We start from the raw sequence: 13,353 nt of genomic DNA, 5'->3' as shown, positions 1-13,353 counted from the left end.
TACCATTCTCACATATCATTTCCTTCTGTCTCAGCTCTTCTGGGCTCCCCACACCCAGCAGTTGGGAGATCAGAAAGACACCATCTGCTGGTTAATAAACAGACATGTATTCGTTTATAAGCTGATTGGATCAGGGTGTCTTGAAGTCTGTGTTCTAAATGTTCATACATTCCATCACTTATCTGAGGTCACACCCAGAGGCTCTGTGGCTGGGATGAATCACAGCTGAGCTGACCATCCTTCCTGGAATCCATGGGCTGCAATGGACGTGAGTTTAGCCAAAGCGGACACCTGCCACCTACTCAGAACAGAAATGACTCCTGGTGATCACATCTTTACCGAGTCCTCTTAGAGCCTCGATCAGCAAGCGCTGAGGATCATGGATGGAGCTTCTCTTGAGTATCTTCTGCATGCTCAGTACTGGGGTGCGGGCTGTCGGGGGGGGGGTGGAATTAGCAGAAATCAAGAGACCTGGAGCTCCTCAGAAGGAAAGAGGATAGCAGGGGATGGCGACAGGTTTGGGACAGAAATTTAAGGCATTTCATGGGCAGGTTGTAATTTATCTAGACCAGATTGGGATCTAGCAACCCATAACTTCCCCCAAATGAATTAATACGCTGCCTAAAGGTCCTAAAACCTCTTTAGTCTCTCTGAGCTTATTGACTTCCGTTGGCTCCCCTCTTGCCCTGAAGCGTGTTTACTTCTCTGGGAGTCGCAGGCTCTCGTGTTCACAGGGCTTGGCGAGGGCCTTGGTCTGTCCTCCTCCAAGTGGAGATGAAGAGCTGCAGATTTATCTGGGCTCCACAGCCATCTTCCTTGCATTCTTTATCCCCCAGCTGAATATCCCAAAGACATTAATAGATGAAAGGGAGATCGTTCGCTTTTTTTTAAGAAGAGATGTTGGAGAAACAGAATGAAGCACAAAGCCCAAAGGAGTCAGTCATCCCACCACCCAAAAGTTTACAAGAGCAAAAAAATCCTATTGTGAGAAAGGCACCCACGGGCCCATCGGTTTGCATGGTACTGCTATTTTTCAGAAAGGTGCTCAGACCCCCAAATTTAAACGTGCTTACCCAAAGTCTTATAAAAGTCACTGGCAGAATTGAGATTAAAATCCATGTGTCTTTTCCCCAGTCTGAACTTCCACTGTGTACTGCAGGGAGGACTTAGGACAGCTGAAGAAGGAGGCTGTCACAAGAGTGGCCCAGTGTGGGCGGGAGTGTGTGTGGGCAGTCCAGGACAGAGCCCGGACCCTACGGTCACTGTGCCAGGGCCTGCATGTCACTCACGGGTCGCTCAGGCTGGTTCTGCCTTGCTTTCTGTCTTAGTCTCTTCCCCTAGAAGGTTGGGCTTTTCAGATGTGCTCCCCTCGACACAGCAGGGCTGATCTGGTGGAAGGGGCAGAGGCACCCAGGGCTGTGTCTGTTGGGATGTCTGACCTCTCCAGGCCCACTCTGAGCTGCACACCCACCACCAAAACAGGGTCTGAAAGCCAGTGGGTGGTGAGTGGATATTGGTACTAGAGATGGAATGTGGACTCACAGTCAGACAGATTGAAATTCAGGACCCAAATCTACCAATTCTTAGTTGTACCAGCTTACACAAGCCATTTTCTGAGCCTCAGTTTCTGAATTTGATTTTCGCACCAACCCAGGCGAAGAAGGCATATTAGAAAACTAAGCATCAGAGAGGTGGAACGGCAGCCCCAATGTAATATTAATCATACGAGGGGGTAGGTGCTGGCCGAGCTAGCCCACATCCGTGCCAGGCAATATGTATTAATCCTCACTCCAGCTCTGGGAGGGAGGTACCATGCTTATCCCACTTTATGGATGAGGGAACTTAGGTGTTCCTCCCGTGTTCCCTGAGGCTGGCAAGGAAATTCTTCCCACTTTGTAGGAGGGGAGCTGAGACGCAGAGAGGATGATAGATAGTGTGCCCGGGTCACCCAGGAAGGAGTTGGTGGAGGAACTGAGTCTGAGTCCTGGTCTCCAGGCTCCCAGCTCAAGGCTCTCTCACTGCCCACACTTGCTGGGCCCCGCCAAGCCCCAGGGAGGGCATCCCGCCCTGGCATGTGCTCTCCTTGGCCAGCTTCGCCCCTCTTGCCTGGGAAGCACTGCCCTCATCCCTTGCCAGACAGACTTGTTGCCCAACTTGTGGGCAGGAGCCAAGCCTGGCAGCCTTTGGTGGTCATCCAAGTCGAGCTGCTCTTTCCTGTGCCGAGTTTAGCACACAGCACGGCTTCATCATCCAAATATGTCCTGCCAGACAGGCCTCAGCTGCTGGCCGGCAGGGCACCTGGCGGCCCAAGAGAGCTTGGCACTAATTGGACCCAGCAGACATAAATCAGGGCTCTCGTTGAGAGGAAGTCCAGCCGTTCCCTGGCAGGCGAGGGGTGAGAGGTCAGAAGGCTGGTAGGGTGAGAACCTCCCACTAAGAGGGGTTGAGTCCGCAAGGGCCCAGTGACCTTAGCAAGTGTCCTGAACCCTCTGGTGTCTCCATCCATCCGAAGTTAAGAGGTTGTACCCAATGATCTCTGATAGTTCATGCCAAAGTGTAGAGCGGTCCTGTTGCTTGTGTGTCTGTGTGTGTGTGTGCGTGTGCGTGTGTGTGTGTGAGACGTCTTTCCTTTCTGCTTGGAGCACCATCAGGGATAAATCTCATTATATCCTGTGGAGCGGAGGGCTGAGTGCCTTCACCTGACTCGGGGGAGGTAAGAGATATTCCTTCCCATGAACGCAAGATGTCCCAAGGGCTTTCTATGTCCGGAACCTTTGTGGCAGAAAGCTTGGATACACCTGGAAACAGAGCAAGGCCCTCTAGGAAGAGAGGGCTTCCCAGCTAAGCTGGGTGGCTCACCGACAGGTGGGTAGGAGGTTGCTTGTCAGGATCTGTCTTAAGAGCAGACTTGAGCTGGAAGCAATCTGTGGTCAGCTGTGCTGAGATGAGGCTGGAAAATGGTGGGTCATGTTTGAAGACAAGTTATAACAACTCTACAACCTGTGATTTTGCCAAGCACACATGCGCTTAACCAGCCATGCAGTTACTAGTGCATCTACTCACATGCTCAGTGTTTAGGAAGCACCCACCATGTGCTGGGTGCTGTGCTGGGCACTGGGAATATCGACGAATTGGGCTCCACTGCTGCCTTCTTCAAAGTCACGGTCTACAGGGAAGGACGCGCATTGGAAACATTGATGACAAGATAGTGTGATGAGTCCTTTACCAAAGATATGTCCGCACTCCTCTGAACGCAGAGGAGGGCATTAGGGACTCTGACTTGGCAGGGGTGGGGGTGGTGGAGGGGGCAGACAGGCTGCCCAAGAGAAGGTGGCATCAGCAGCAACTTGGAGAGTAAGTTCAAAGCCCTGGAGGGGAGAGTTAGAGGGGAGAGAGCATGAACAAAGCTGAACGGAAATACCAAAGGGATGCTGTGATCAGAGACCAGCAGAATTCCATGTAGCCTGAGGGAGGATGGATGCTCGGTGGAGGGCAGGGGTAGAATAAAGGCCAGAATTAAGGCTGAGGCTTGGTCAACTCAAACCATGTCCCAGCTGGGGAGGGGAGGACCTTAGTTTGTTCCAGTATGTGTTTTATTTTTTTAAACAGCTGTTCCTAACCCTGCCTGTGCATCAGAAACACCTAGAGAGATTTTATACGATACAAATGGTCCACACCCTTGAGATCCAGACTTAGCTGGCCTGCGAATTCTAAGGTAGCTAGCTGAGCAGCCTAGCATTTCTTAAAAATGTAAGACGCTGATAAACGCAATGGAGAAAAAGAAAGCAGAAAAGGGAGTCAGAGAATGCTGAGGGAGGAAGGTGGCACAAACTTAAATAGTGTTTTAAAGAGAAGACCTGAGGGAGGAAAACGTGGGAAAATCTGGAGAAATACCCCTCCAGGTGGAGAAAACAGCAGGTGCAAAGGCCCTGAGGCAGGGCTGACTTGTCTTAAAGGAAGAACAACAAAGTCAGTGTTGCTGGAAGGTAGGAGATGAGGTCAGAGAGATAATGGGGGCAGGTGGGTTGTGTTGGGCGTACACCCTGGCCTTTTTGAACCATTGATTTAGTCCATCTCATCCAGCATCTAGTGAGATACGTCTTTTCTGTGTCCCTCTTTCACACAAGACTCTGAACTAGGCTGTGTGTCTGGGTGGTGTAGAGGAGCATATTGCTGAGTAGAATACAGGCTCTGTTTCCCCAAAGATCCCAGTCCGGGAGGAGAGGCCCTTTCCATGCAACCCTTTCCAGCAGAAAGCAGATTTCAACCCATGCTGCTATCCTGATTTCAACTGTAGCAGAAATATCGTCACAGTTCAAGGTGGTCTTAGAGAGAAGGGGCATGTGAAGGGTGGGTAGGGCTTCAGCAGGCGCAGCAGGAAGCACTTGCCCAACGAAACAGGACAAGTGCATGGCCAAGATGGAGCCAGAATGGATGTCCGTGGTTTGGGGGAGGCAGCTTGAGACTGTGGAGTCAGTAAGTCCCGGGTTTCAAGTCTGCTCAGCCTTGAAATTTGAGACCAACTGGTTGCACATGGCTTTACGTCTTTGTGTCTCCCTGGTCTCAATTTTTCCCATCTTTTCCATGGAGTTAATCCCGTCTCTGAAGATTGGCTGTGAAAACTGATGAAGTAATGCGTGTGCACATGTCTACCAGCCCAGGGACTGGTGGGGAGCGAGTCTCGGGAAGTGAGTATCACGTGGTCCCTGTTAATGGTGAGAGCCCCTTCTCTTTTGCTGCACTGGGCTGCTTCCATCAACTGCAGGAGGAGGAAGAAAGCCAGGTGGCGAGGGCAGGAGAGCACGGCTTGGTTGTTTTCCTCTCCACATCCAACACCTCTTTCTGGCTTTATGGAAGCCATTATGGGCAAGGCGCCACCTGGCAGTACCCATAGCGATTCCCATTGCCCATCCCATTGACCATTGTGCTCCATATGTCAACCACACCCTGGAGCTGCCATCCCTATTATTATTGCCTTATTTCATGGGGTGGGGGCATGGGGAGGGGACAGCAACATCAGGGAAGGAACCAGGGCTTCTCTGTGTGTTTTTTCCTCCCTACCATACTGACCTTCATGGCCAGGCCATACGGACCTCGGAGGAACCTAGCACACCAAGGTGAGCTGTGAGCTGTGGAGCAGGTGGCAGAGCTGGGGACCCCCCCCCCCCCACAGCATCCATCCTAAGTCACATTGGTCATTGGCCCTGTCCCCGCTGCCCTGCCAGGACTCCCAGCTTGGCCCTGCCCCAGCTCTACCCTCTGGCCTAGGCCCCCTTCTAATTTGATTTAGGTTTCTGGGGAGAGGGGCTGGACTGGGGAGGGGTAGGCTCACACCTACAGGTTAACCCTCTCTCTGCCAAGGAAGGAACATTTCTGAGGCAATTTGTTTAGATGCAAGTTCTTTGTTCTCTTGATCATTCATTCTTTCAAGAAGCCCTTTCTTACGTCTCTCGTCTCTCGGGCACCGTTCCCCGATGCTGCATCCTCAGCATTGAGGATAAAGAGGCAAGTCAGGCCGAGTCCCTGCCCTGGATATGCTTACCACTTCTTTGGGAGGCAGAAAGGGAGACCTGTAATCACTGGGTACGCTGAAGGACGTGAGAAAGATACTTGGGGGATACAGGGAGCAAGAGGTTGATTCTAGCCCATCTCCGTCCGATGGTCATTAATTCATTCACTCACTGAGCCTGGGCCCTGGTGGGGTCCTCAGAACTGGTGTGGGGCTGGGAATGGGCAGGCCCAAATTTAACTTTGAAACAGGCCATTAAAGAGACAGTGTCAGGGAATTGAGGGGGGTGGGAGCAACCTCTTCTGGAGAGGAGGGTTAGAGTGGGGGGCAGGGGGCAGCTCCCTGGACGAGGGGGAATTGACTTCGGCCTTGCAGAACGGAAAGGCTTTGGCTTCTTGGAGATACAAAGATGGGCTCCTGGAGACCCACATTTACCACCTGCTGGGTGTCCTGGGATAGTTCTTATTTAAACTACCTGGGTCTTATTTGAAATATCAGTTTGGGGCTGGTTTTTATACACATATTTACGTAATAGTAGTTTCACTAAAGGCTATATGTGCTCACAGACTTTTTTATGATGTAATTGCTTTGATCAAACTTTTCAGAGAAAATTAATTAATCAAATAAGAATAGGCCATTCCCGATATCACGTGTCTTGATTTCTGGTCCAGAAATATCGGCTCTGTGCTTATATCCACCAGCTGGGGTATAGTTTGACCTCTTAACCCAACCACAAGGTGTCCTCAGGAAAGGTTCTGCCCTCAGTCAGCTCCCCTGAAGTGGAAGGGGTAGTGGAGAGAAGGAGATGAAGGGATGAGGGGTCCCAGGTCCTCTCATCAGGTGCAAGGTGGGGTAGCATTAGCACTCCCAGCTTGAAATGACCCTGAGCCCCAAGAAAGGAAGTTCAAGGATAGAGAAGGTGTGGTTATCTTACTGGTTAAGAACAAGTGATTTTGAATCAGCTCTGTCTTTGGGCTAGTCAATTACCTAATGTACCTGTGCCTGGTACGTCTTCTGCGGGATTACTGAGGGCATCATATGAGATCATGTAAAACACTATCAACTTGTATCTGGCACTTAGTAAGGTGGCTGATTTAGTAGTTGTAGTTATAGCACTGGGAGCCTGCAATGGATATGACCTTTGGGACCAGAACCTTCACAATCCTTGAGATCCTGTTACCACCAGGACTGTTACCTAGCCCTTCCTCACCACTTCTAATTCACACACACCTGAGCAGGTACCACCAGAGGCCAGAGGTTGAAGTGCTCAAAAATCATAAAACAAAAGAATGAAGATGATGACAGACCTAAGGTTGTCACTGTGGGAATCGGGGACCCCCCAGGCCCCCAAAGCCAGCAGTTTCTCTTTGGATACAAACTGCAGAAGAGCCCAGGGGCTCTGTGCCTTTACAAGGCCCTTTATTCTCCTCTGCATTCTGCTGGTTCTATCCATTACCCCTGAATGGAAATGGAAGCTTAATTTTTCTCGCTTGAAGCCATTAACACTCTGGGCTCTTGACAGGAAACACAGCTCAGCTTTAATTAGCCACAGCAAGCTCCCTGCATGAGCTTCTATCACAGCCCGAGGACTTCAAAGATAAAGGCTTCTCCATTCTCTCTAATCACAGCTATTAATGAGCCAATTAAGGCTTTCTCTGGGGCCAAGGCAAGCAGCTCCCTTAGTACCTTGGGCACACAGCTCTGTCCTGCTGCCAGGAAGCTTGAAAATGCCTGGGACTGGGAGCTCTGGCTCTGCAGCGTATCCGCTGTGGGTCCTCGGATGGAACTAATGTCCTCTATGAGTCACTTTCCACAACAGGGAAGAATAACACTATTTCTTCCAAGGAGCAATTCTTATAACAGGAATAATTGCAGGTCAGTGATTCTCAAATTTTAGCATGCTTCAGCATCACCAGGAGGCCTTTTTAAAATTCTTGACTGGGGGCTTCCCTGGTGGCGCAGTGGTTGAGAATCTGCCTGCCAATGCAGGGGACACGGGTTCGAGGCCTGGTCTGGGAAGATCCCACATGCCGCGGAGCAACTAGGCCCATGAGCCACAACTACTGAGCCTGCGCGGCTGGAGCCTGTGCTCCGTAACAAGAGAGGCCGCGATAGTGAGAGGCCCGCGCACCGCGATGAAGAGTGGCCCCCGCTTGCCGCAACTAGAGAAAGCCCTCGCACAGAAACGAAGACCCAACACAGCCAAAAATAAATAATAAATTAAAAAAATAATAAATAAATTTAAAAAAAAACAAAAAAAAAACTCTTGACTGGGCTCCATTCTGGGCTCCTGACTCAGTTGGTCTGCAAGGGGTGGCATGCAAGAATTTGCATTTCTGACTTATTCCCAAGTGATACTGATGCTGCTGGTTCAGGGACACATCTGGAGAAGTGCTGCTCTAGACAAGCGTGAGGTATTACTTGAAGATTTTGATTGCACTCCCATCTATAAATGTCCCCCAACCTCTTTCCTTCACCTGCGCCTCACCTGACAGTTTCCAGGGGCCTCCCACTTGGGCTATGAACACGTGGACACACCAGTGTTTATGGCGGTGCGGTGGCCAGCCAGAGAGTACTCCAGGTGCTATCAGTCCTGGGCAGAATTTGGCAGGACCACTTCTTTGCCTAATCTCGGTACTAAGATTCCAGGTCCGGATGTTGATCAGAAGCCACTGAAGTCTCCAGCATCTCCTTCGGGAGGGGAAATGCGTCGGGACTTCCTGATTCCAGAGAAGGCAGAGAGTGTGGAGTCCTCAAAGTCTTCTTGACAGATGCACTGCCTCGTGGACACTGGCAAGATGGAAATAAACAGGAAAGAGGGCAGCTCAGCATGGGGAACGTGAGCAAAGCGGTGTGGCAGGCTCATGCATGTGATTTTAGGGGACTAGTTAGATCTTCTACTGATGGCCTGACTGAAGTCTAACTGGAGTCCCTAGGGCTGCATTTTGCCTGTTTCCTTAGGCAACAGAGACAGACTTGTACTAATTCCAACTGCTGCCTTCTGCTTGCAATAGCTGAGAGCGTGACTAGTGTCACCCTGTGCTTCCGGCTTTAAAGACAAACTTCTGTTGTCAAAGATGTTACCAGTTCAGGTATTTAGGATGCTGGGTTTCAGCTGGGGCTGTGGCCTCCGTGTCCAAACCCTCGTGATGCTCACCCCCACCAACCATGCCGTTCTTCATCCCCCACCCCACCCCCAGGTCTAATTCAGCCTTCGCTGCCCACCTTGAGTTCTTCAGAGAGCTCGCCCCTGAGCACGCCTGCTTTGGCGGTATTTGCGTTCTAGACAGCACGTCCCAAAGCGTGTGCCCATGGGCCTCAGGGAATGTTAGCAGCTATAATGTGACTGAGGTGTCCCTTGGGGAATGCTGGACCAGGTGAAGTAAGTCAGGTTTCTTCTCTGTAGGACCTCTCAGAGCCTTGAATATACTAGTGGAGGTGGGTTGGAAGACTCAAGAGGGATGCTTAACAAGCAACATTTTCCAAACTCCTTTCACCACACGGTGTATACTTTTCCCACAGAGGACCTTGCTTTGGTATAGAAGAGTTAAATAAGCTTCCGAGTCCAGTGGACTTGGGTTCCCCGTCCTGGGACTCACACCTCTTTGAACCTCAGTCTCTTCATCTGTAAAATGGAGAGTGGTCCTTAGCTTGGAGGGCTGTTGGAATGTTTAAGTGAGGTGACATATGAAAGATGCACTGCCCAGGGGGAGGTATACAGTAGGGGCTCAATAAATGTGAATTTTCTCCTCTCTTTTTTGCTTTTCTGGTGGAAGCTTAGCATTTGAGTCAAATATGAACTGTACCAAATAGGTTGTGTGGCAAGTACTCGGCCTGTGAGGGTGAAACCACACTTGAATTCACCGGGTCGGAGGAGTGAGAGCTCAGAAGGGACCGGGCCATCCAAGCAGGCTTCCTGGAGGAAGCTGTCTTTGCTGGGCCAGACTCTGAAGCTAGTTCTCCAGCAAAGGCCTGGGGCAGGGGAGGCAGGAGGGGGAACCTTTAGAACTGCATCTCTCTGCAAGCAAGCTCCAGCGGGAATCCTTTTCTTTATTTTTCTTTTCCACCCTGGAGGCCCATTTCCCCACCAAATCCAGCCGACACAGCACTTGCCTTCTCCTCCCACAGCCTGAACTTGGCCAACATCTCAAGTTCCAGAGGTGTGAGCCTCAGAGTGGGGCCCTCCTGGCTTGTGGAAATTCACTGGGCCCGCTGAAGCCTGTTATACTGTTACCGTCAGGAAGCTCAGGGCAAGCAGGCCACCAGGACCCGGGGTGCTGGCCCGGAGCCTACCTACCCTGACCTTGGCCACAGGGGTGGGTGGGAGGAGTTCACTCAAACCTGAGGAGGAAGCAGTACTGGAGATTTTCTCCCCCAGACTCTGTATCACCCCCGAGCCCTGACCTCCACCAACCAACCATTTCAGGAGACGCCACTTTGAACCAGGCATATTTCCTCCTGAACTCATTTAATCTCCTAAAGTATCATTACAGTTTCCATTTTACTGATGAGAAAACAAAGACACAGAGAGTCAGCTTGAAACTAGGTCCATTTGGTTCAAAGTCCAAGCTTTTTTCACTAGTCCTATGGAGCCATTATTTCCCTTTGTGCCTTTCCTAGTTTGTCTGGCATGTCACCACCTCCAGGAAGCCTTCTTGGTCATCACCTGAGGCCATGCTTATGTCCCTTTCTGAGTGTCTACAGTTGGAACCACAAGGCACATCTCCTGTCAGTCCATCTTTCCGGGCAGGGAAGGACGGGGTGGGTGTCCTATACTGTACCCCTAGTGCCTGGCACGGCCCACATCATAATCTCTGCTGAGAGAAGGGGTGAAGAAGTATAATTTTCAAGAGTATGCAGACCTATCAGGTGCTTTGCATCCCCGTCCAGTTCTGAGACGCTCAGCATCTTTTAACCCCGCCACAATCCTCCACCCTTCCTTACACCCGACGGGCTGGCCTCACAGATACTCACTGACTCGGCTTTCCAAGGCATCGTCTGCTTCATCTCCTGTGACTCAGCTTGCTTCCTGGACTTCAGCAGGACCCCCAGGTATTCATAAGCAGACTCTTGTGGCTGGACACCCTCAGGAGGGCCCTGTAAGATCTCGGCTCCAATTCTCTTCCTCCAAACCAGCCGTGGTCCAGCACGTCTGCGTCTGACCCGGAGCTCACCCTCCACCCACCAACACCCGCTTCAATGATTAGCGAAGGTGCCAGGGAAATTACAAAAACCATGTGACAGGTAAATGGCTGTTCCTGCAACTTTCTTAGGTTTCAAAGGGAGGACGGTTTGCTCCAGCATGTGGGCTGGGAATTCAGGCTTTGCAAGCACTTTCCAGAAGGCATGGGCAAGGCAGACCTTACAGGATTCTGCTTTCCCTTCAGTGGAATCCAACTGGGCCTCTCGGCCCCTGGGACTGAGATCGACCATGAACCAGGCTCCATCCAAACACTGTGGCTTTGTTCCCCTGAATGAAGAGCAGACATGCAAATGGGTTGTGAGCAGGAAGGTAACAAAGTAAACAGAGGGTGCCAGAGCTGGAGAACACCTTGGGTCACTAAGTGCAATCTTTTCACTTTCAGGACAGGGGAACTGAGACCCAGAGCAAGGCGTTGACCTAGTGTCCAACAACTTCTTGGAGACTGAGCCGTGGCTGCAGGGAACACATCGTTGTCTCTCTAAAATCTTGGGAAGGCTAGAGTGATAAATGAACGTCTGGGAGGAATTGTGTCCAGAATCTTCTCTCTGTACTGGCTGGTATAAATGTCACAGGCACATGGATTGTGCTTGTCCCATCTGTGGATAATGCTGGGCACGGGCTGCTGAGGTGTATAAGGACAGTGAAGGCTGGTTGGGATGTATAGCCAGACGCTTGTCTTCCAGCCTCTGGCCACCTGGCTCTGTCCTCCAGGAATCTGGATGCCCATAGAACTCACAGGCAGACTACATCCTGGAACAGAGCTCAACTTGGGCACAAGTTGCCTTTGGCATGGGGAGACAAGAATCTACAGTTGCCAAACACCACACTGTTTCTACAGGGTCCCAGTAAATATCTGTGAAAGCAACTTCCACACATCAGTACTGGGTCGCCTACTTGGGGTAGTACTGGGGGTCCTTATGTAAATGTATATTGAGCAACTCTTATGTGCTAGCACCTTCAATAGCTCCCTATTGCCTACAAGAAGTGGAGCCTAAGCCCTTCCCACAATGCTCAAGACCCTTATGGACTTATCTGTCCTTTTCGTCACGTGTCATCTTTGAAAATTCAGTACATACCATTCACAGCCATCATTCGGAAAGCACCATCCCCTTTTTTGCCTCTGAATCTTTTTAAAATACTGCCTGGAGTGCTCTTTTCTCTTTCTTTATCTGGAGGACTCCTCATCCTTCTCTCTAACCCAACAACCCAACAAAGAAAGTGACACTTCTCCATCAGGCCTTCCCTCTCCCAATCCCCAGGCAGTTGTACCTTCAAAATATATCTCATACCTGACTCTTTTCACTATCTGCACTGCCAACTCCCAGCTCCAAGCCACCATCAGCCCTTGCCTGGTCTACTCCGGTAGGGTCCTAACTGGTCTCCCTGCTTCCAGTCTTTTCCCACCACAGGCTGTTCTCTCTGCAGCAGCCAGGGTGATCTTTCATACATCATAAATCAGATCAAATCACTTCTGTGCTTAAGACCCTCAATGGTTGCCCGTTGCAATCCGTACCATGGTTGACATCATCTCCCCTGCCTGTCTCTCCACTGCCATGTCATCCATTCTCCACCTTTTCCAGCCACATGTTCCAGCCACAGTGACCACCTTCTTGTTCCTTGAACAACCAAGGTTATTCAGGAACCTTTGCCTTCCTATGTCCCTGGAAGGCTCCCCCACCCCAGCTCCTCTCTCACGGTGGGCTGTTTTCATAATTTGGGTCTTAGCTCAAATATCACTTCTGAGAGGGGTCTTCCCTGACCATTCTATCCAAAGTAGCCTCCCTTATATCTCCCGTTTATTGTCTTTGCAGCAATCATCCCTATATTAAGTGACTTTATGTATTTCTGTGTTTGTTTTCTGTGTCTCCTGCTGCAGTAGAAGCTCCATGATAGCAGAGCTGTTCTTGTCTTTAGTGATGTATCCCCAGCATATAAAACAGTCCAGGTGCTGAGTGGGCGATTAATAATAAACATCTGTGAAGGACTGCCTTAAGCAGAGCCCTGGCAGACAGAGCCTTACGGAAGAAGGAGATCTTTGTGGGCTTTCTATAGGAAGGGAAACCTGGATGAGCCATAAAAAGACGGCAGGATTTATGTAGGCAGAGAGATTCAGAGGTGGTGTCCCAGGAAGTGGGTCCTACCAGGAGCATAAGCTGAACGGTCGGAAGGAGAGAGGAGGGCAGGGGAGAGCATGGCTGGGGCAGGGAGGCTGAGTGCTGAGCAGAGAAGGAGGCAAGGTCAGCTCTGTGCCCAGGTGAGAGGCTTGGGGCGGGGGAGTGGGGCAGACTCTGGAGCTCTTTTATTTTTTCTTTTTTTTTTAACATCTTTATTGGAGTATAATTGCTTTACAATGGTGTGTTAGTTTCTGCTTTATAACAAAGTGAATCAGTTATACATATACATATGTTCCCATATCTCTTCCCTCTTGCGTCTCCCTCCCTTCCACCCTCCCTATCCCACCCCTCTAGGTGGTCACAAACCACCGAGCTGATCTCCCTGTGCTATGTGGCTGCTTCCCACTAGCTAGCTATTTTACGTTTGGTAGTGTATATATGTCCATGCCACTCTCTCACTTTGTCACAGCTTACCCTTCCCCCTCCCCATATCCTCAAGTCCATTCTCTAGTAGGTCTGTGTGGAGC

At 50.5% G+C, this 13,353-nt stretch overlaps 1 long non-coding RNA gene across 1 annotated transcript; it reads right to left on the bottom strand.

Annotated features, from left to right (window-relative positions):
* Positions 1-4,681: 4,681 nt before the first annotated feature.
* Positions 4,682-10,678, bottom strand: LOC133088601 (uncharacterized). The gene is made up of 3 exons (XR_009700526.1): positions 10,484-10,678; positions 7,998-8,299; positions 4,682-4,759 (listed from the first exon to the last, which is right to left on the bottom strand). It is a non-coding gene; the product is annotated as an uncharacterized LOC133088601 (long non-coding RNA).
* Positions 10,679-13,353: the final 2,675 nt, after the last annotated feature.

The sequence above is a fragment of the Eubalaena glacialis genome, chromosome 3 (assembly GCF_028564815.1).
Source record: "Eubalaena glacialis isolate mEubGla1 chromosome 3, mEubGla1.1.hap2.+ XY, whole genome shotgun sequence".
NCBI lineage: Eukaryota > Metazoa > Chordata > Mammalia > Artiodactyla > Balaenidae > Eubalaena > Eubalaena glacialis.
Note: the sequence above shows the minus strand (reverse complement) of the source record. Positions and strands in the feature narration are given on the sequence as shown.